Source organism: Carlito syrichta, unplaced genomic scaffold (genome assembly GCF_000164805.1).
Source record: "Carlito syrichta isolate Samal-C Ts95f unplaced genomic scaffold, Tarsius_syrichta-2.0.1 Scaffold315550, whole genome shotgun sequence".
Classification (NCBI taxonomy): domain Eukaryota; kingdom Metazoa; phylum Chordata; class Mammalia; order Primates; family Tarsiidae; genus Carlito; species Carlito syrichta.
In genome coordinates, this window is record NW_007259646.1 from 352,430 (window position 1) to 375,750 (window position 23,321).

The window sequence follows — 23,321 nt, forward strand, 5'->3', positions numbered from 1 at the left end:
ATGAAAAACAGTTTTTAGTAGTGGCAAGTGGCAAGATTTGTAGTTTATACTTGCCTTGGACTTGTGAACATGTTTCTACAAAATTTTATTAGAAAATGCCCTTTTCTAAGAAACAAATTAGTTTAAGAAAGGACCAGGCAAATAAACTGGCATCCTTGAGATTGGAAAATCCTGCAGTGAGTGGCATTCCCTAAGTGAAGGTCTGGGCACAGCCTTGAAGACTGAATGAATTGCTTAATCTCCTCCACTTTGAAGACATGTACTTTGATTAGTGTCTAGGGCTGTTGTGAAGGGACTTAGAGTTTATGGCTTTTCTCTTTCTCTGAGCCTATAAGAGCAAAGAGCTATTGGTTGGTGGTATTTCTCACAAATTGAGTATCTCCTTCAATTATCACAACTACAGTTGACGCCAAGCAATTTAGAGGAGAAACAAATTTAACCTTCAAAAATTTCCAGGTGCCTTTTAAACTACATAATGTAGATCTAGATATCACAATGATTGACAAAGTATTATCACCATCACCATAGGAACCAGAAGATTTTTATGTAGTCCTGAAAGGATCTGACACATTTTTCAAAAGATAAACCCCCACTGATACTACCTGCTGTTAAGAGGTTTCAGTTCTCTAGCAGTCCTTAATCTTCATATTTTAAGATTTGTTTGTGAGAGAAGAAAGGTCTTTTTCAATTGTTCAGTAGTTTCACTGTTTATCTCAGTCTTACAACTGACAGTTGAGGTGAATGCCATTCTGTTTGGTTTGTAGAATTGTACCAGTTCATGACCCTGTGAATACTCACAGCCTAGATAAAATGCTGCCAGTGGGCCAAGGACACTTAGGGATAGGTCTGGTACCGCAGGGAAGGTTAGAATGGAACATCGGAGTTCTTTTGTAAACATAAATGTTTTCTTTGTGCTGAACTCCTAGCATTTGAGATTCGTACAATATTTGAAGCCTTCTCCTTAAACTTTTAGGGTCAAAAGCTAAGGGCCTATATTTCTTGGTGGCTAGAATTTAGGATTCCAAAATGTATATGTTTTCCCTCTACACTTCCACAACCACATTTGCAAGATCAGCTACGCTTCCTGTGAATTTAAAGAATCTTGTTACAAAAGGCAAATATTTTTCTTCGAATGAGTAAATAAGCAAAACAAATCTAAACAAATGTCAGTTCATAATTCTTTTGGTGTGAAATTCCATGTGTTCCAGAGCTCTCTCTTGTGCTTGGGTAGAAAGGTTAATGTTTTTGTTCAGGCATTTTTTTTTAAAGTGAATTAAGGCAATAAAATTCTCTAGACTGAGGTATGATGAGGCTAACTATTCTACAGCCATCTACCGTCTGACTTGTGTATTCTTGGCTCTCTAGCACTACTAATTGACTTCATTTGGTGAACAGCACGGGCAAATGTCCTCCTGATGTGGGAATGACTCTGAGGTCAGGATTATTCAGATTATTTTGCTTAGTAACATGAGTCTCTTTTGTTTTCTCCAAGCTTTTGTTTTGAAGAATTCCAAGCCTGTGGAAATGTTGAAAAAAATAGCACAATGAAAACCCACACACCCTTCTCCTAGAGTCACCGGTTGTCAATATTTTACTATAGTTATAGTCTTTCTATTTCTATTTATCTATGTAATAAAGATTCTCTCTAATTTCCCTATTTTTGAGCCATTTGAAAGTAAATTACAACATCGTGTCACTCCACCTCTTTTTTTTTTTTTGAGTTGGAGTCTCACTCTATCACCCAGGCTGGAGTGCAGTGGCACACTAACGGCCACTCCAGCGTCTACCTGCTGGGCTTCGGCAATCCTTCCGCCTCAGCCTTCCAAGTAGCCAAGACCACAGGTGCTGCGCTACCACTCCTGGCTAATTTTTGATTTTTTTATTGTAGAGACAAGGTTTCGCCAAGTTGCCTGGGCTGTTCTTGAACCCGTGGGCTCAGGCAATTCACTAACCTCAGCCTCCCAAAGTGCTGGGGTTACAGACTGAGCCACTGAACTGGCATCCAATCTCTTAATACTTTATTTATTGCCTAAAAATAGACATTTTCATACATTACCACAATACTGTTTTCATTCTTGAGAATTTAAAGTGTCACAATATGCAATATCAATATAGAGTACATATTAAACATTTTCAATTGTTTCTCAGATGCTCCCCAAAATATAATACATTTTTCTCCAAATGAAAGCTTTTGTTTTTTTTAACCTGACTTATTCATGTATTGTATTTGGCTGTGACATCTTTTTATTCTTCTTCAGTCTCTTTATTATTCTTTTGTATCTTATAAACACTTAATAAAGTGTTTTCTCTTGCTACAGGAACATTTTGAAGAGTCTAGTCCAATTGTCTTGCCAAATATCCTACAGTTTGGACCTCTGTGATTGTTTTCTCATGATGCAATTATAAAAATTTTGTTGACAAGAACACTACATAGGTGGTATTGCACACTTCCCATTTCATCATGTCTAGAGATGCATAATACTAAACTTAATTACTTGGTTAAGGTAGTTTTTAAAAGACTTTTCTTTAATAAAGGTACTGTGTCTCCATTGTAAAGTAATCAGTACTCTGTGGGGGAATTCTTTGTTATCACATAAAGAAGGTGAATACCCTGTTTCCTATCAACCTTTATCTAATGATTTTAGCATTAGTGAATGATCCTTATCTATATCAGTTAGGACGTTGTTGAGTGCCAGCTGATTCTCTATGTCTAACTTTGTTTTCTATTAACTCACTGAAATATAAGGGTTGTCTAAGTTTTTGAGTCTGTACCCATTCCACCCTTCTATTATTAATTTGTTCAATTTTACTTTCTTTGAGTTGACCATGATCAGAACCATCCTTTTTCACAAGTTTAATGTCCATCCCTATAATGATTTTGGGGTCCATTCTTAATGAAGCCAATGAGCAGAGTGTGTATTGTAATTGTTACTTTCCATTTACCTTTCTTTCTCCCTAATAAATCCCACAGGTTCATATTAAGGACTGTTTGTGAGTTAACATAACAGGTAAAGCTACAGCATATTGAAAACAAATTTACATCTGGGTAGACTTTGACCCAGTTTTGTGATTGCTCTTATTTCACAGGCAGTGTCAGAAAAAAATTGACCTGAAACTTTTTACTGTCTCAATAGTTCTTTAACTAGAATCTTTAAAAGATACATCACTCTATTTTGTAGTAGTGGGCATTGGTTTGAATATAGATAAAGATACAGGTTTAAGCACAGCAACATACAAAATGGTAATAACCAAGAGATCTGTTGCAGATCATGTTTTGTAGGAAACAGACTAATACAGAGACCAGTATGCAGAGAATAAAAGGGAGCTTAGTAGGCAGTGCTCTTAGGATTAACACCTGAGAAGGGAAGGGAATGGGAGAAGGTAGACTATGAGGCAGTTCCACAAGGCTTCAGCTGATCCCATGGAAGTTGCGTTGACTCTTCAGGGTTGTCTTGATTTAAGGCAAGAGGCAGTGTCTTTGTTTTTTGATTTGGAGTCTCTGTTACCCAGGTGAAGTGCAGTGACACATTCATGGCTACTGCAGCCTCCACCTGCTGGGCTCAAGCAATCCTTACACCTAGCCTTCCAAATAGCTGGAACTACAGTGTACTTGGATTACAGATGTGAGCCATCGTGCCTGACTGAGGCAAGGGACAATGTCTTTGCTTTCTCCAAACTTACTCCGTCCTTACCCCCAGCAGTCAGTCATTTGATGTAGGCTGCCTCTGGGAGGGGAACATGACCTTGGATAAGACATCTCTCTTTGGCTAAGGACAATTTTCAAAGGGAGCTGACAGCAGCAGCTGGAGGAAAGGTTTCTTCAGTCCAGAAAAGGATATCTGAGTGGGGCAGCATGGCACCCACTTTTGTCTAACTGCTACTGTACATCATTTTACTGCAGACCATGGGCTAGCAAGCTCTGGCCTATGGTGCAGATCTAGCCTACCACATGTTTATGTAAATGAAGTTTTACTGAAACACAGCCATGCTCATTCATTTATGTGCTGTCTGTGGCTGCTTTTGTGCTACCACAGAGTTGAGTTTTGACCGACACCTTATGTAGACTGTAAAGACTAAAATATCAACAATCTGGCCATTTACAGAATAAGTTTAGTGACTTGGCTATACACTCTCAGACTTTTTAAAAAGTTCGCTTAAAAAGACAGAATATTTGTGTTAAATGACTTGGGATTATTAACTAGATACATGTGGAAGTTGTTCCTGCCTATGCTTTATTGAAGAAAATGTTAAATGAGAATATAATTGCTGGAGATTTTCATGGAAGCAAAGATTAAAGGTCTAGTGAGAGAACTTATTTGAGGTTGGTAAACCCAGAGTTAGGTGTTAGAAAAGAATAGGAGCAAATTATTTATTTTAGGAGGGAAAATTTCCCATTCTAAGCATCTTTACGTTTTTTTGTGAGTAGTATATCAGAGAAAGTCTCATTCACTATAGAACAATGAGTGTTTCACTTTGGAATTCATTTATAGATTTTCTTAAATGAAAAACTCATTTTCGTATTCACATAGGGGAATGAATAAATGAAGATATAAAAGGAGAAAATATATACCTTTACCTGATTGTACTTATAATTTCTCTAGAATCACCTTTCATCTATTTCTTACTAGGCACCAATTCCACAAAAATCACATTGTTGACCAGATAAAGTAGAAGTTTTTTTTGAGTTGAAGTCTCACTCTGTCGCCCAGACTGGAGTGCAGTGGCCGCTCCTGGTCACCGCTGCCTTGACCTGCTGGGCTCCGGCGATCCTTTCACCTCAGTCTTCCAAGTAGCCGGAATTACAGGCATGCGCAACCACGCCCGGCTGATTTTTTGATTTATTGTAGAGATGAGGTCTCGCTGCCCAGACGGGTCTCGAACCCACGTGCTCAGGCAATCGACTCACCTCAGCCTCCCAAAGGCGCGGGCTTACAGGCTGAGCCACCGAGCCCAGCTTCAGAGAGCTTTTAATAAACTGCTCTGGAAACTTGAAAGCGATGTAAATCATATTTTTTATTTCAAGTTGCACAGAATGATATTTCAAAAACAGCTTGTATTCCTACCAATCAATATAAATTAGATTAGTAAGAACCTAAACTTAAAATGATGGTTAAAGCTAGTTATAATATCATCTTATCAATATATAACAAATTTGGTTGTTGGGAAAGTGACATACTAAGCCTGGCCTGACATGTCATTTAACTTAACCCATATTTATTGCAATAAAAATGCACAGTTTTTGCTTGAATTGATAGGCAACAGCTGATTTTGGACAAAACTAGTGCAGAAGTATAATCTCCTCTTATGAAAATATAATGTTCAGTGACATATTCAAATGGCTATAGAGAGAATACGGAAAAGCTCTCCAGAAAGTTATTGTAACAGAGAGCAAAACCCTAGGGATTTCCTACATGTTAAAAGTCAAAGACTTTGATGACCCACAGATCTCCATTCCTTCTCTGGCCTCATCTCTTTCTGTCTCTCACTCCCTTCAGTGGTGCAGGGCCTGGTTGCTCCTCCAAATCTCCTGGCTTGGATCTTTGCACTAGCTATCCCTCTGGCTTGCTCCTCATGTCCTTTAAGTATTACTAAACTGCCATCCCTTCTCAGACAGACTTACTCTAACCTTACGATTCATTTTGCAGAGCCTGCTTAATTTTCTTCCATTGCCTCTATAAAATTTTATTACACTGCATAATTCACTTATTTTGTTTCTTTTTTGCTACCCCTGCTACAATGTACATTTCATGGGAGAGAGGTGGTATTTTTGTCTGTTTCTGTTCGTGCCTGAGCCCTGAGTCCTTAGAGATAGTCTCAACATATAATATGTATGAATATTTATTGAATGCCTAAATATATTTCTGAATGAAGATATATACACATTGTATATATAAAATATATAACATATTTTAAAAAGTAAAATTCATATGAAATATTTACAGATCCTCTGAAAGACTTTGCAAAACTCTAGAGTTTCACAAGTCCAGCTTGAAATCAACTACTAAAGTCTTTGTTCTTTCCCATATTTTTAGAGAGTCATGCAGGAAGCCCAGGAGTGAGAGTCAAAAATACAAACTGTTGGCAATCATCCACACTGCTCTTCTGAATGAATGATATCACAAAATTTATCCCTGATATGTACTAATGTTCTCACCTATTTTATTTGGTTCTAGTTATAAGTAAAACATGTAAAAACACTTTATTTCTCCCTCTAACACCGTTTAAGTCTGCACCATTAAGACATTAACAGAATTGTTTCATTTCTAACCTTCATGTAGATTATTAGAACTGGAAAGGTCCTTGGTGGCCATCTAATATAAATGTCTCATTTCCAGGTGAGAAAACTGAGCCTTCAAGAAATCGTAGCTTGCCCTAAGTCATCCAGCTTGATTAGCAGAAATTAATCAGTATTGAAGCCAGGTATTCTATAGCTTTCTATAGTTGAGTTCTCTTTCTTGAATCCATGCATGAAATGACATACTCTATTTTAATAAATATGGAGTCATTTAAAAATAGAGCAAGAGCTCACCAACGTGGGAAGGAATGGCTTAGAGATAGGATTGCACTAAGAGGATGCACTTGGGTGTCCTCCTGAGCTAGAGGGCTGGTCCTCCATCCAATTTATCTAGATGAGGAGCCAGAGAATACAACTCAAACACTGTTTTCACTACTATGGCATTTAGGCTTGCATAAGATCTTGGCATTCTTTAAAGGAGAAGTGTTACCAAGGAAGAGAGAAGTAAGCAAAACTCTTGATAAGAACTTGACTTAAACAGGAAAATATAAAATTTTATTTTTGTTATTGCAAAGAAAGCAATACTGATAGGGCAGAATTAACATCATGTTGCCAGCTAAGCTCTCTAATATTCCTAGTAAAATCTTTGTGCTATGAAATAGAGTTTCAGAGCAGGTGAAGATGTGAAGGAGACCTGTATATGATTTTGTTTATGTAAGCTTGAAGATTAAATACTCTATGTTTTTCAGATTCTTGTTATTTCCATTCTTTAAAATAAGTAGGAAAAGACATATAAAACATAATTTTTCCTCAGTGGAAAATCAATATAAAATTTAGTTGGGAAAATCAATATAAAAAAAATTTAATTTATTTAAAATATAAAATAAATTAATTAATTAACATCCAGATACAGAGACATATTTAATGTTATTAAACCCACATTTGAAATCCAAATAGTTTGGAGAAAGGCTAAATAAGCACTTCAAATAAAATCTAAGTTTGTGAAGATACAATTCTCTTTATGTTTTGCCTGGAACAAGCCTCTCTGAAGTGTAAGGGAAAGTCTCACACCACAAGGATGGTTGGAGGATACAATCATATTCAGATTTTATAGCACATCCCCTACACTTGGTCTTTCTGTGTCATTGGTGATCATACCCAGATTTATGCAGCACATCTTTGCACTTGTTTTTTTTGGGTCATTAGCCAATAACCCGTTCAGTCAAAAATGAAAAAGGAGTTTTGCTTAAATTCTTAAATAATTTCAATGTTTACATATTTGTTGATTTAAATATTATTTGAATTTTACCTTTCTATCTTTCTTCTCTATTTTTTTTTATTTTTTCTCATTTTTATCCTAGGGAAATTAAAGCACTAATAATACACAGGAATATTCTAGCAGTGTAAAGAATGTAACAATACAGAAGAATATGGAGTAAACCAAGTACCTTCCCCTGCATCTCACTTTCTGCCCAACTTTACCCCTCTTCTCAGACCTCTCCATTCTCACTTCATTCTCAGAAAAATAATAATCTCTAATAGTTTTTTTTCTTTCGAGGTTGAATTCTGAAATGGAAGGGGGAAGGGAGAAAATACCAACACATACTATTGGGAGTCTAGATATAGATGTTTAGTAATCCCACTGGAACCTTCCTACTGCTGTTGGAAGTATAAAATTTTATGACTACTTTGGAAAACCATATAACATAATTTACTAAAGTTGATTAAGGCATGTACTATGAAATGTTTGGAATCAGGAATGAGACAAGAATACATGCACTCACCACTGCTATCCAAAATTGTACTGTATTCTAGTCAGAGCAATAAGGTTTTTAAAAAAAGAAATTAAAAAAATGATTGAAAAAGAAAAAATAACTCTTTTTTTTTGAGTCAGTGTCTCACTCTGTCACTCAGGCTGTAGTGCAGTGGCATGCTCATGGCCACTGCAGCTTCGACTGGGGATTTCTAAAAGAACTGGACATTGACCTTCCGTATGATCCAGCAATCCTCCTACTGGGCATATACCCAGAGGAACTAAAATCATTCTACAAAAAAGATACCTGCACAAGCATGTTTATTACAGCACTATTCACAATAGCAAAAACATGGAACCCACTGTGCTACCCATCAAGACTGGATTGGATTAAACAAATGTGGTACATATACACAAAAGAATATTATGCAGCCATAAAGAAGGACAAACAAATGAACATCACATCAACTTGGATGGATGTAATCTATAATACCCAGTGATCTATCATAGAAACAGAGTACCACATGTTCTCACTCATAAGCGGACCCTGAACATTTATTATAATACTATAAGAAAGAAATTGGCAGTAGTGGGATACTGCCAGGGGACACAATATCAATAAGGTTAACTGATCTCAAACCAGGCAAAGTGGGGGTCAAAGGGAGGCCCAAACTTTACCTGTAGATGACAACTTGTATACACAATCCTGAATTGTATCCTACATCTTTAAAATAAAAAATAATAAATAAAATTGTCAACAGCAAATTATATATTTCATGTGAAAAGTCACAAGCATCTATAGAAATGGTCTATATTAAAAACAATTTTATTTATATATATCAACAGCAAAAATATAAAATTAAAATATAAGTTTTAAATGCCTTTTATGAAGAGCACCAGAAAGTATCAAATGTTTCAGGAATGGAACCTATGAAACATTTCTGAGAGAATTATTGATGATTTTAATAAATGGAAGAAAGTACATACTCATTGCTAGAAAGTGTGAACATTTTAAAGATGCCAATTCCCCCTAAATTGATCTATAGATTCAATGAAATTTGTATAAAAAGCTCAGTAGTTTTACTTTGTGGAAATTAAAAAACTCATTCTAAGATTTATACAGAGATTCAGAAGCCAAAAACAGATAAGATAATTTTGAAGAAGAATAAAGTTAAGGGATATACTCTACTAAATATCAATAATTTAGTTAGAACAATTAAGACACTGATATTGTCCAAAGTATAAACAAAAAACCCAGTGAAAAGTCTAGAAACAGATGATGACATGTGAAATGGGACACTTCTGAGCAATGAGAAAGACTACACACATCTAAAAGGTAACATAGGTATACAAACTATTTTTATGACCTTGGAATAAGCAAAGATTTGTTAAACACAATGTACAATTACTGACCATAAAGGAAAAAGTTGGTAAATTACAATATATAAAAACTAAAACACCTATCAAAATATTTTCTTAATAGACTGAAAAGTAACCAGCTGCCTATGTTTTTAAAACCCAAGATCTGTGGGTTTTTTTTGAATTCCATAGACAACTATTTTCTTTATATTTTAGTTGGGATGTTCCCTTATGTTTATCTGCAACAGTTAATTATACTGATTTTTAAAATGACTTCTGTTTTCTCTTAGATTTTAATTCTCCTGCTTTCAGGGTTCTGTTTCTTCCTTTCACTTATGTTGGTTTTCTTCAAATGTTGGATGATTACTCTTTGTGAGTTCATTTCACACTGATATTTAAACTTCTGTTTTTCCACTTGTGAATTAGAGGAGCTTTTAATTAGAGAAACTTTCCTTCAGTGACTGCAAGGGTGGGTTGGTTTGTTCCAGTGGAGTGGGCGTGCAGGCCATTTGTCTATTCCGTTTGTGGTCTCTTCATCCTCTTGGTAAATACTGGAGGTAACCTGGAGCATTCCTCTGTTTCTGCAACCCCACTTCCTGCTTGAGATGATTAGTCCAGAGGTAAAAGCTGCTCTTATCTTTCAACTCTTGTTCAGCCAGAGCAGAGAGGGATGGAGATGCTGATTTGTTGTGAAGCTATATATGCATTCCCCAGTGTCCCTCTAATCACCACCAAGACCTATCTACTCCTTGGATCTCTTTACACTTAATATGGAGCATCCTTCAAACTCCATAAAATTTCTTCCATATTTCAGACTAAGGTTTCTCCGATCTGGGGGGCTGGTTTCAGTGGCATGTGACCTGTGACATCCCATAGTCTTGTACTCAATAGGGTCCTGAGCTTGGTTTAATGCTCCTTTTTTGCTCTCTTGAAATTCTTAGTGGTTTTTGAATAAGGGTGCTGGATTTTCATTTATTCTGAGCCTTGTAAATTGTGTAGCTGGTCCCCCCAGTCTGATATCTCTTTCAATGAATCTCAATTCCTTAATAGCTTGCAGAATTCTTTAAACATTTTTTAAAATCTGGGCTTGTAATTCCTTCCTGTATTCAAAAAACTTCTCTTTTTATTTCTCTTACTTTGCAAACTTTATTAAGGCACAAAATTTGCTCATTATAAGTGTTCCATTCAAATATTATTTAGTAAATTTAGAGTTGTGGAAACATTACTGCAATTGAGTCCTAGAACATTTCCATTGCTTCAAAAAGACATCTTAGGCTCATCTGTAGTCATTTTCTATCTCCGTCCCCAGGCCTAGACCATTCTCTATTTTAAAAATATTTTTTAATGGAAGTATTTTTTTTTTTTTTTCCTTTCAGCACGTTTGAGATTCTTGTAGATCCTGGATGTTAGGTCTTTGTCAGATATACAGTTGGCAAATATTTTTTCCCATTCTGTGGGCTGTCTCTCTGCTCTCTTGTTGGTTTATTTTACTTTGCAGAAGATTTTTGGTTTAATGAAGTCCCACTTGTCTATCTTATCTCTTATGGCATGGTCATCTGATGATTTGATCAAGAATTGGTTTCCTACTCTGATTTCTGTAAGGGTGTCTCCTGCATTTTCTAAGATTCTTATGGTTTGAGGTTTTACATTTAGGTCTTCGATCCATTTAGAGTTAATTTTTGTGTATGGTGATAGGTAGGGGTCCTGTTTCAATCTTCTGCATGTGTTCAGCCAGTTTTCCCAGCACCATTTTACTGAATAGATTCTCCTCTTTCCAGTGGTTGTTGGAGGCTTTGTCAAAAATGAGTTGGTTGAGAATTGGTTGAGAAATTGAGGTTTTGCTTCCAAAATCTCTCTCCTGTTCCACTGGTCCATATGCCTGTTCTTGTACCAATACAAGACCGTCTTGATTATTGTAGCCCTATACCAGGCTGTTTTGATTATTGTAGCTTTATAGTAAAATTCAAAGTCTGGAAGGGTGATACCTCTGGCTTTGTTTCTTTTTCTAAGGATTGTTTTGGCTATTCGTGGTCGCTTATGTTTCCATATGAAGTTCTGTATTGTCATTTTCAGGTCTGGGAAGAATGATGTTGGTAATTTAATGGTTATTGTGTTGGATCTGTAGATTGCCTTTGGTGGGATGGACATGTTAACAATGTTGATTCTTCCTATCCATGAGCATGGATTATTTTTCCATTTGTTTGTGTCTTCTTGGATTTCTTTGAGCAGTGTTTTATAGTTTCCTTTGTAAAGTTCTTTCACTCTCTGGTTAGGAAGATGCTGAGGTATTTCATTTTTTTGTGTGGCTACTGTGAATGAGATTTGGTTTTTGTGATTTGGTTCTCTACCTGTTTGTTGTTGGTATATAAGAATGTGACTGTCTTTTGCACATTTATTTTGGACCTCGAGACTTTGGCAAAGAGCTTTATCAGTGCAAGAAGGTTTTTGACAGATGCTCTTGGATTTTTGAGGTCTAGGATCATATCATCAGCAAAGAGGATAACCTAACTTCCTCTTTTCCTATTTGGATACCCCTTATTTCCTTTTCTTGTCTATTTGTTGCAGTCAGGCAATTCCAACACAATGTTGAACAGGAGGGATGAGAGTGGGCAGCCTTGTCTTGTTCTGGTTTTTGGGCAAAATGCTTCCAGTTTCTGTCCATTTAGCAATATGATGGCTGTGGCTTTATCGATTTCTAAAAGAACTAGAAATTGAAGTTCCATATGACCCAGCAATCCCTCTACTGGGAATATACCTAGAGAAACTCATATTATTCTACCAAAAAGATACCTGCACACACATGTTTATTCACAATATTCACAATAGCAAAAACTTGAAACCAACTGTGCTGCCCATTGAACCTGGACTGGATTAAAAAAATGTGGTACATATACATGATGGAATATTATGCAGCCATAAAGGAGGACAAACATATCGACCTCTCAGCAAACTTGGATGAATTTAGAGTCTATAATATTCAGTAATCTATCACAGAAACAAAGAACAGAGTGCCATATGTTCTCACTCACAAGTGGACCCTGAACATTTATCATAATAATATAAGAAAGGGATTGGCAGTAACGGATTTCTGCTGGAATGATGGAGGGGAGACGACATTCATGTGAGTACCTGATCTCAAACCAGGCAAAGTGGGTACTGAAGGGAGGCACAAACCTGTACAATGACCACTTGTATACCTAATCTTGCATTGTACCACACATTTTTAAAGTTAAATATAAATTAAAAACAAAAACAAAAAAAGGATTGGACAAACAAACAAAAAAACAAACCCCCAAACCCTGTGAGACAACTATGATCATCTTTATTTAAATGTTGAGAAAAAATAAATGATTTTAATAAACATAAAAAATCCATTTTTAAATACAAATTCTTGAGGTGTACATGTATGGGAGTGGGGATTGTAGATTTCCCTTCAACGAAGTTAGAAGAAGGATCTTTAAGAGAATGAGAATACCTTCAAAAGAGCAGTGTGTCAGACTATCAAACTGAACTGTCAGCTGTCTTTCACTTCCTTTGCCCTTCAATAGGTGGTTAGTGAGAGGCCACTATTGAGTGAATGCAAGACTGATGATGAGACAGGGTGTAGAATCTATTTTAATTTAGGCGCTTCTATTTATACTCCTGGACTCAAGTAATCCATCCACCCACCTCAACCTCCAGGGTAAATGGGACTACAGGCATGAGCCATAACACCTGACTTTTTGTTGTTATTGTTTGTTTGTTTGTTTGTAGAAATGGTGTCTCGCTATGTTGCCTAGGCTGGTCTTAAAACTCCTGGGCTCAAGTAATTCTCCTGTCTCGACCTCCCAGAGTGTTGCGAGTACAGGCGTGAGCCGCCAAGCCCAGCCTATTTTATATTTTCAACAAAAAGAAATTACTTGAAATAGTATGACCATCTTGCTTAAACTCGTGTCTGGTATATTTTTAAACTCAATAAAACAAAATTAGAGATACATTATACAAAGCAAAACTTTTACAATCATTCTTTTAAAATTTTAATTTGTATCATATATATTCCGATTATAAAATTTATAAATTGTTATATTTATAGAATTGCAAAATATAGAATGGTGTAGAGAGGAAAATATATCTCTAATTATGATAACACTGTATCACATTTCCTCCTAATATTTTTCTTTGCAAATATGTGTTTATCTAATGGAGTGATTTTTCTTTTTTGTCCAGAATGGGAACATAACTCACATACAATTTTCTGCTTGATTTTACACACACACACACACACACACACACACACACACACACACCCGCACAAATGATCATATATATATGTATGATATATAAGCATTCTTAAAAAACATAATTTATTTGTGTGGATAACAGTTGACCTTGAAAAAGGAAGAGCCTCGGAGCAGGGTCAAATACTGGTCTGAACACGGAAATGATTAAATACTGGAATGTGATTTGGAATTTTCTGCATGGTGCTATAACAAGGAGACTCAAGATGATAGAAATTCTCCTTCAGGATCACCTTATTACAGAACTCTAATAATGAAGCATGCTAGAGAAGGTGGAAGATTCTTTTAGTTAATTTACTTAGACGAATTAAAATAGCTTTCATTTTTCAAATATGAATACTTTCTACATATTTCTTAATATATTTACATTATAGTATTTATTTGCATTTTTTTTTTTTCTCTAAGAGATTGTTATTCCACTAAGGTGAGATCTATGCTTAGTGTGATTTCCAGCACAAAGTAGGTGTTTATTAAAAGTTTATTGATTAGCAAATGAGGGAGGAATGAGAAAAACGTACTGTTTTTGTTCTTGATCACTATTTAGGTATCTGAGTAAGCCCACTAATGTTGCCAAATTCAGAAAGCACATAGATATGTAACCTAATTAGTTAAGTCCTATAAAGTCATACAAAATCATTTGGCAAGGTGCCTGGCACATCATAAGCCCTCTATAAATACTAGCTATTATTATTAATAAAAATGATCTACCTCCATATGGTCAGAAACCAGAGCACCCAGAAATGAGGGCCAGGAATTGTAATGGCTGCAAACGGGTAGCAATTGTGGCGCCAACACCCAGAGATGGGGAAGGGCCTGCTCTAGTCTGGTTTTTCCAACTGGAAACGTGCTTGGAGTGCCCCTCTGGCCAACCTCCTTTTCATCTGCAGATATATTATTGAAAATTGTAGCTCAGCCCTGTCATTCTAAATTACATTAGGAGGATTAGGAGATGCTCTGCAAGGAGAAAACAGATTTTGGCAATTTGATTTCAGGAAGACTTGAAAGGTCAGAGATGGAGGGCCAAGGTGGATAAAAAAAAAAGTGCTCTGAGCTTCTGCAGTGAGAAACAACAATTTAGAGCAAGAATGACAGTTATGGACGTTGAGCTACATTCTGTTCAATAAAAATCATCAGCCATGGTAGAATGTTATTTGTCTATTTGAGGAGGTGGGAGATACGTTCAATCATCCAAAAGGAATGTAGTTTGTTAATTTTGTGTTTCTCATATGATTTCTAGTTAAAGTGGTATTTTTGACTCATCAAAACATTTTTCCTTATTTAGTACAGCTAAAAAGTTGTTTTGATTCCCCCTTGGTATTTCTTATTATTTTCATCAACTTTTTCGCAAAGCTGCTTTTTAAAGAGTGCTAAAATGTTCATGCTTTAAGTAAAATCTGTTGCCTTCTTGTCAACAACTGGCAATTATGTAGGAGTTTAATGAAATAAATACACATATTAAGTTTTTTAAGAATGCATTTTTACACAGTCACTTGTTTGTTTAACTAACAGTTCTAATGTCATGTTTTGTTGTTATTTAGAGATGACAGTTTTTGTTTGTGTTTTTTTTAACCAACTATGGTTCTGAATAAGTAGACATTTGAACCTGAGATACGAGTATATATGTTTGTGAATTAAGTGGTTAATATTATGGGTTTGGCATCTAACCTCTGTCAAGTTACTTAACATCTCAGCTGCAGTTTTCTAATCTATAAAATGAAAGTAATAGTATCCTGCTTGTAGGGTTCTTGTGAGGATTAAATGAGCAAATAAATGTGTTACATGTAGAACTTGGTGCATAGTAAATGCTCAACAAACAGTGCTTTAAAAAATTTATTTACATGTGAGAGTATGAGAGACAGTCTAGCAGGCATTGTTTTTCTGACAGATGTTTATATGACTGTGCGGAGAGATTGTAAACATCTGTGCTTTGGTTACCATTTTCCTGATTTATTTAAGCACGTGGATTTTGTAAACTATTTTAAACTAATCAGATACAGGCAATGCCACTGACACTGCACAGATGGTTTCCTCAATTCATCAGCAGTGGCTGGGCAGGGTAACTCTAAAAATTAGAGGCAAGGAAATTTGAGCTTTTGAATTTTGAGTCTTCTGAAGTGCTTTTACACTCCTATCTGCTTTAGATCTGATGCTGAAAAAGTCTATCTTTCACAATATATTTTTCTTAGTGCCACAAGGACTGCCTGACTCGTTAGAAAGAGTTCTGAGGCTGTGATAGGAAGGAAAGTACATAGAAAAACTTGAGAGAGTTAAAAACCACAATTTAACACCTGTTCTAAAGTTCATTTTTATTATCAGAACATTAAATAAATGTAAAGGTAAGAGAGCAGGTTTTTTTGAAATATCCTTTCCACAAAAGTATTACATACTCACTGTCGACAACTTAGAAAACACAGAGGACCGAAACTAATTTCCCCATAATTCTTCCACCCTGTAAATAACCTGGACATTTTGATTATATCTTTTATTCTGATTATTTTTGTACATATGGATACACTTTGCATACATATGCTTTATATGCATACATGCATATATATGTGTATTTTATAGAAATGGAACCATAGAACATAGTGTTTTGTAACCTGTTTTTTCTGCTTAGTGAGGTACTTATAAAAATTGTTTATAACATTTGAATGTTCTTTTCTTTTCTTTTTTTCGAGTTGGATCCTCAGCCTTCCAAGTAGCCAGAACTACAAGCACGTGCTACCATGCCCAGCTAATTTTTTGATGTATTGTAGAGATGAAGTCTCGCCAAGTTGCCCAGGCTGTTCTCAAACTCGTGGGCTCAGGCAATCCCCTCACCTCAGCCTCCCAAAGTGCTGGGATTATAGGCTTGAACCATTGCGCTGGCCTGAATATTCTTTAATAAGATCCTTTTACAGATGGAAGCAATCCACTGCAAAAATAAAATGATATTTATTTCCTTAGTCTCCTAATTATTGAGACTTTGTTTTCAATCTTATTGGTATCATTAATAAATGACTGATAAACAGTCTTTATCTAAAAGGGAAACATTTGAAAGAAACTGAGTGGACATCAAATCCAAGTTCTCTATTCTGGCAAGGTTTTCCCTACAAAATAAATTGTATTTGAAATCACATAGTGAATAACACAAATCATTAAAAAAGTTTTAAGGCAAAACACATGAAAACGGGAAGCTGTAAGTTTCACAGAATAGAAGCAGTAGAAAATATGGCTGCAGGTGTAGTCTCTCAGTACATACAACTCTTGCCTCACACAGTAACATGGACTATAAAATGACCTTGTAGATGGAAACCTACCAAAGTGATGCTCATCGTTAATGGGAAATGTTGGTTGTCCATGACCTTTAAAAGTTTCTGTCAAGAAAAAGCTTTTGATAAAATTCAGCATCCCTTCTTGATAAAAACCCTCAAACACTTAGGTATAGAAGAACATATCTCAAAATAGTAAGTGTCATCTACGATAAAACCACAGCTAACATATTGCTAAATGGACAGAAACTGGAAACATTTCCCCTAAAAACTGGAACAAGAAAATGTTGCCCACTCTCACTCCTCTTGTTCAACATTGTATTGGAAGTCCTGGCTCGGGCAGTTAGACAAGAGAAGGAAATCTGGGGTATCCAAATGGGAAAAGAGGAAGTCAAGTTATCCCTTTTTGCTGATAATATGATCATACCATGAAAATCCAAGAGAATCTGTCAAAAACCTTCTTGCACCAATAAAGGACTTTGGCAAAGTCTCAGGGTACAAAATAAATGTGCAAAAGACAGTTGCATACCTATACACCAACAACAAGTGGATAGAGACCCAAATTAAAAGCACAGTCCCATTCACTATAGCCACACACACGAAAATGAAATACCTCGGCATCTTCCTAACCAGAGAAGAGAAGGACCTTTACAATGAGAACTACAAAACACTGCTCATAGAAATCCAAGAAGACATAAACAAATGGAAAAATATTCTATGCTAGGAATCGGAAGAATCAGCATTGTTAAAACATCCATCCTACCAAAGGCAATCTACAGATTCAACACAGTATCCATTAAGTTACCAATATCATTCTTCTCAGACCTGGAAATGACAATACAGAAATTCATATGGAAACATAAATGGCCACAAATAGCCAAAACAATCCTTAGCAAAAGAAACAAAGCAGGAGGTATACACTTCCAGACTTCAAACTTTACTGTAAGTCTACTCTAATCAAAACAGCCTAGTATTTGTACAAGAACAGGTACATAGACCAATGGAACAGGATAGAGATTCTGGAAGCAAAGTCTCAATTTCTCAACCAACTCATCTTTGAAAAAGCCTCCAACAACCACTGTAAATGGTGCTGGGAAAACTGGCTAATCACATGCTGAAGATTGAAACAGGACCCCTACCTATCACCATACACAAAAATTAACTGTAAATGGATCAAAGACCTAAACATAAAACCTCAAACTATAAGAATCTTAGAAAATGCAGGCGACACCCTTATGGAAGTTGGAACTGGCAACCAATTCCTATTCAGAACCCTAAATACCCATACCTTAAGAAGTAAGACAAGTGGGACCTCATCAAACTAAGGAGCTTCTGTAAAGCAAAAGAAACCATCAAGAGAGCAGGGAGACAGCCACAGAACAGGAAAAAATATTTGCCAACTGTATATCTGACAAAGGCCTAACATCTAGGATCTACAAGGAACTCAAATGTGCCGAAAGGAAAAAAACAAACAGCCTCTTTAAAAAGTGGGCAAGAGACATAAAAAGACACTTCTCAGAAGAAGATACACAGGCAGCCAACAGACACAAGAAAAAGTGCTCACCCTCACTCATCATCAGAGAAATGCAAATCGAAACCACATTGAGATACCACCTAACCCCAGTAAGAGTGGCCATCATTAATAAAACAAACAACCACAGATGCTTGCGAAGATGCAGAGAAAAAGGAACACTTCGACACTGCTGGTAGGAATGCAAACTAGTGCCACCTCTTTGGAAGACAGTGTGGTGTGGTGGTATCTGAAAGAACTAGAAATTGACCTTCCATATGACCCAGCAATTCCACTACTAGGAATATACCCGGAGGAACTCAAATCATTCTACAAAAAAGAAATCTGCACATGTATGTTTGTTGCAGTTCTATTCACAATAGCAAAAACATGGAACCAACCATGTTGCCCATTGAAGCTGGACTGAATAAAAATATGTGGTATATATACACAATGGAATATTATGCATCCATAAAGAAGGACAAGCATATGGACTTTGCAGCAACTTGGATGGATTTAGAGTCGATCATACTCAGTGATCTATCACAGAAACAAAGAACAGAGCACCATATGTTCTCACTCATAAGCGGACCTTGAACAATCATAATACTATAAGAAAGCAATCAGCAGTAGTGGGAAACTGTCAGGGGAGGGGGTATAGGATTGACAGTTGAGGGAAACTGCTAGGGGAGGGGGCATACCTCATCAACAAGCGTACCTGCATAATCAATGTTTGTATACTTAACCCTGAATTGTACCCCACATCTTTATAATAAAAAAGAAAAAAATTTCTGTCAAATGTTAAAAGCTCTCTTAATGTTGGTTATAAATATACTATGCAAAAAATAAAAAATAGTAGCAAAACCAATACTTAGTATAATGTAACTTAAAACATTACAAACATTGAGAATTAAATGTTGTATTCCTTTGTAAAAAAAAAAACTTATCATAAATAGTTTGAACAGTGCTTTCTTTATTCTTATTGAGTACAACTTATGATATATGCAAGATATCTTTTGTATGCCTTGACAAATTTTGGTCAGCTTCTAGTACTGCATCCTTGGATCTGTCAGTGTTGTGAAGTATCTCTGAGAGTGCCTTTAACCTGAAGTTTTTTTGTCAACCTGTGGCAGTTTTTCTAGGACAACTTCTTCTTGTTCACACAACCACTTTTCTCATTCATGTCTATTCGTTTGTCATCTCTAAGTGCCTTTGACCATGTGTCTAGAGTCTCTCTAACAGCAGTAGTGTCAAGATGCCCACCATTAGTGGTTTATTCTATAACTTCACAAATATTTTATTTAAATTTCATTTTTAGCATCATTACCTTTCATTTCTTTGCTGTACTTTTATCTTTGTTGACCCCTACCTTTTTTGATTAGTCATTTTAAAATAATATGTCATATGAGTTTAACACAGGGAAGTCAAGGAGACAACACAACTACATGCTTTGCTGTCTGTGCATGAACTAAATAGAAGATGTGAGATGACCAATTTACCAATGGAAATTTTTAAAAATGACATGATTGGTCATTGATCAGGATAAACATCTGTTATTTATGTTGTGATTTGTAGACTAAAGAGTTAGCAGTGAAGTTTATACCTTATGCAATTAATTATAGTCAATTACCTTGGTAATGGAAATATGAACAATGTTGCTGGGGACCAGTTTTATTTAACTAAACTGTGTTAATGGAAATTTACATATTGGAGGTGTAGAAAGAAAAGACTGCTTGTATTTATTTACACATAATGAATGAAGGGGATGGCTTCCCAAGTTGGTTTTAATAGCTGTGAATGGCTGCGTTTCTCACTGTCCCACACAACTTGGTGGACAGCATTGGAATCTGAAGAATATACTATACTTAGGTCTCTATAACATCCTCCACAACAGAGTCCTAAATCACACTGGTCAGTTGACTCACTGCAATGGGACAAAAATCTAGAAATCAAATTTCTTTTTGCTTCTCTGATGCCATGGTGCCACTGAACTCATTGAGAATTTAAGTCTAACTTGGCATCTAATTGTTTCCTCTCATTATCCCTCTGTAAATCTCCCTCTTTATCCACCCCCCCACCCTGCCCCGATGGGCAGCAACAAAAAGAAGCTCATGTTCTGCCAGCCAAGTCTAAATGAACAATTCTGAATGATAGATCTTTGAAGTCAAGATCAGGTCAATGGTGTTAAACACTGAGTGGGGAAGGAGGAACAATAAACTAAGAGAATTGAGGAATTTGCAGTTGAGTCTGTAAACAAAGGGGATTGATAGTATCTGAAGACAAAGGGAGGTATTCATTGGAAAGAGGGTGAAATGGTCTTAGGAAAAAGGAATTGAGAAGATAGGAGATTCCTCACAGTGTCTTGATATGGTGTCCCAATTATCTTTGCACCACAGTGTCAATTGTATGTGAAGACCATGTAAGTGTTAAATGAAGCAAAAGTGGTTTGATTGACATTGGGATTCTACCACAAAGATAAACATTTTTATTAATATCAATTTTGGAGAAATAATATTTTTATAAAACCTAGGTTAAATATGACTGACTATATAAACAAATAAAATGGACTAAAGATGAAAGCTAAACACCAGGGTATTCAATGGGACATTCATTTTTCTCTCTGTAGTTCATGATTTGTGCTTCTCTTCATTGTCATCAGGTAGTCAGGATAATCTTTTAGAAATGTAAATCATATCATGTAGTTTCTTGCTTAAAAATTTCCAGTGGCTTTCACTGTACCAAAAAAAAAAAATCTAAAAAGTTTTCTATGACTCACAAGACCTAAGTGATCTGGTCCCTAACAAATGTTCTGATCCCAACTCTTAATCCTCATCCCTCACCACTCTCCTATTCTCCAATATGTTTTAGTCATGCTTGTCTTTTTTTGTTGTTGTTGTTCCATAAATATGCCAAGCTCATTGTGGTCTTAGGGTCTTTGTTCTTGCTGTTCCCTCTGTTTGCCAAGTTCTATCTATAGACCTTCATATAGAAAACTCTTTGCAAAGTATCTAACATATGAAAGAGACAGTAAGTATTGTTACTGTAACATTCTTTAGATGTTCTTCTGTATTTAGAATGCCTGATTGTTCTGGATTTTCTTGTTCATTTTTGCCTGTTTTTGAAATAAAGAATGAATAATAATAACCCACCCTATGGGGGAAAAGATGGCAAGTGTGTCTACTTCTGTCAGCATAAACTGGTTATGCAGAAGTAACAGACAGTTTTCCAAATCTCAGTGGCTTAAATCAATACAGATGAAATTTTTGCTCATGTTTTCTGTCCAGTGTGGGTTGGCAAGACAGTTTTCACTGTAGAGAGGCTAACATTTTATGATACTACCAACTCAACATGAGGTTTCATGTTTTGCCATGTCAGAAGAAGGTAAGAATAGTAAGTAGAACTTGTCAAGGTATATAGTTTATTCTAGAAGTGATCCATATCATTGCCCAGATTTTATTGACCCTAAGTCTAGATCTGCTGTCTCCTTTATGCATTCTCATCTTAATGACAGGAGCTAGATTTTTTAAATTAAAGTTTTCAAAATAATTAAGGAGTTATTTCAACAAAAGGGAAACTCAACAATAGAGACTAGAACAATGGTTGGTCTATTGTAAGTGTTTAATAAATATTTTTTGATTGATTATAAAATAAGTATTTTTTATAAATCAATATTTAAGATAATGAATCAGTAATTTAAATACAAAGAATTTGTATATGCTCATTGCATTAGGAGGAAGAGAAAAACTCAGTATGTTATCCATCTAATAACTTCCACTTTTTGGGAGGAGGCAATGCTGGGTCTATCTTTTTTTCACTTATTCAGGTCACTAGGTTGATCTATGTACTATCCCAGCTATGTCATATCTCTTCTTCAGAAAAGAGGTTCAAGTCTAAGGATATTAGAAAGAGAAGTGAATGAATCCTTTGATTTATTTCATTTGAAATTGACTATGAAGAAGGCAAACCTAATCTCATGTAATTAGAAGTTATTTTAATTGCATGAACCATAGCCCACATTTCTTTAACAATGACAGATATTGACCTTTTTTCCCCACTACTGTCAGTCCTTTTCTTATAGTATTATGATGCTGTATGAACTTTAATGGACAGTTTCTTAAAGAGTGAAGTAGATAGATTGTTACATGGGTCTTAGGAAGTCTTCGCCTTTCAATCAAAAGCAGATTTATATCATGGTTTTATGTTTATAAAATTAGGAACTGAATGCTAAATTCCAATGTTGTATTGAAAAATCTAATGGCATATAATTTTAAATCCCAGCTAAGCTCTTTGTCACTTATCTCTGCAGTATTTTCACACACTGATCACAGAATAACAAGGATTAGGACTAAAAATCATAATGGTGTCATAAAAACAGAACCATAAATATATACTTTAAGTGAAGTTAATGTTCCATTATGATAAATTGCCCATCCCCTTGAAAAGCTCAACTATTTAAAAACCAGATCTGCTGAATTTTTAATATTAAGGCTTTTCTCTGAGAGAAAGCTTTGGGCTGGAGGTCTCCATGGGTATGTATCCGCAAGCCTTATATTTTGATTCATAAAATCTGAAGGCTTCTAGAGTATTAAAACTTTCATGCAAAGCACGCAAAAAAATCACTAACAAAATAACTGGGTGCTTAAAATATCCATTAGTTGTTTTAAAAATTAATTTGTAGGAGATTCTATTTTCATGATGGTTGTGAGATATGGCTTTAATGGTATCACTATTTTCTCCTCATCTGGACAAATTATTCATAATGTCAGAGTATTCTTATAGGTTTGGGCATGAATATGGGAACTCACATCTTGACAAGAGACTGTTTGGTTACTGTGTTGCTGAAAATAATGATTTGTTTCTTTAATATCTGTGTTTTGTCTATCTAAGTATCTTGGCTGGAAAGTGAATAGGCTGTAATAGGTAGTTTTTCCTTTGC